The sequence below is a fragment of the Ixodes scapularis genome, unplaced genomic scaffold, assembly GCF_016920785.2.
Source record: "Ixodes scapularis isolate PalLabHiFi unplaced genomic scaffold, ASM1692078v2 ptg000058l_1__unscaffolded, whole genome shotgun sequence".
Taxonomy (NCBI): Eukaryota; Metazoa; Arthropoda; class Arachnida; order Ixodida; family Ixodidae; genus Ixodes; species Ixodes scapularis.
This window is the reverse complement of record NW_024609900.1, coordinates 2,256,523-2,257,965: the sequence shown is the minus strand read 5'-3', so window position 1 is coordinate 2,257,965 and position 1,443 is coordinate 2,256,523. Positions and strand designations below refer to the sequence as shown.

Sequence of the window (1,443 nt, the reverse complement as noted above, 5' to 3'; positions counted from 1 at the left end):
CCTGGGAACCTATGCGACGAGACAATCTTTTTCGCCCTGTTGATGTCGGTGGTCTCGGACTATTACACATCTTTTTAAAACAAATAATAACTCGTTTTCTATTCTTCAGAACAACATCACATCACTTCCTTCGTACTTACCTACAGGCAGAACTCTCAGATGCTTTACCTTATTTGGTGGTTTCATCGGTATCGGCGGGAACATCACGTCCCTTGGGATTCCTCAGAGAAGTAGTAAACGCAATAGAGTTTCTAAGAGCCCGTTTTTCTTTGGAATATTTATTTACAATATCACGCAAAGCATTATATGCCGATCTTCTTGACATACTTTTCCTGTACCTTTGTATCGAAGTATATTCAACCATGGACCAGGACAAGATGTTCTTACGCGTGTCCGAAAATTGCGCGTCTCACCTACCGCGAAGTCATTTTTCTTTAAACTTCACACTTCAACGTTGCCCGTGAAACCCTGGCTTCGCGAACGAGGAATTTTTGTACCCTGGTCAGTGAATTGCCGTCTTTGTAACCAACCAGAAACTATAGAACATTGTTTTATTTTCTGCACTGATGCCTACCTCTTCTGGGACGTCCTACAGAGAACACTGAAAAAAGATTTGGACGTCAACGCCTACACAATCCGGTTTTTACCTTTAAAACCCAACGATAGTTTTCCTTATGATTTGTTCACGCTCATGGGTTTGCATAGTCTCTGGAAGACGAGAATGATCGACAGAAACGCCGATCCACCCCGGACTACAAAATCAAACTTCATAGAAACTGTATCTCACGTGAGAAATGTGTTAGATCATCTTAAGGAACGCCCAGACTGGTATGCTCTCATTGATCGATGTCTCCATCTTCCTGATTTTTAGTTATGTCATTTATTTTTAATCCTTTCTTCGTTTCCCGAGCGTAAACAGATAATATTTTGATGTGATCAAGAACCGTTTAATTGTTTGTATTGTCATTCTTATAAGTAATAACTTTGTCGAACAGTATGTTTGCCGTTTGTCCTGTCACCTTTCCATTCAATAAATACAAAAAAAAAAAAAATTCTGCTTATAGCGCAGGGGGTAGGGTGTCGGGCTTCTCTGCTCAAGGTAGCGAGGTCGATTGCCAGCCGCCGCAGAGCCTTTTTTAGCGAATAAAATGCATTTACCGCGCGGCGATTCAAATGTCACATGTCCTTCGTCGTCATGTGACCGTCGCACGTTATGACATCATCATGTGACGTCACCCTCTCAAGTTAATTCGTACCCTCTGGGAACACACTCATTTCTGTACAGGTCCCGAAGTTTGGGGCCGAGGACGGAGCCATGGGAGGGGGCTATGGGAATGGGACATCACGTGGGATGGTGCCGAGTGTCGTCCTAACCTCTGACGTCATCATCACATGACTACCGAATGATTGACAGGTCCCGAAATTTGGGGTCCGAGGACCGGG

The 1,443-nt window shown here is 43.7% G+C and overlaps 1 pseudogene; it reads left to right on the top strand.

The window, feature by feature from the left end:
* The first annotated feature begins 221 nt into the window (after positions 1 to 221).
* On the top strand, positions 222 to 871 carry LOC120843231 (annotated as a pseudogene).
* The last annotated feature ends 572 nt before the right edge of the window (positions 872 to 1,443 follow it).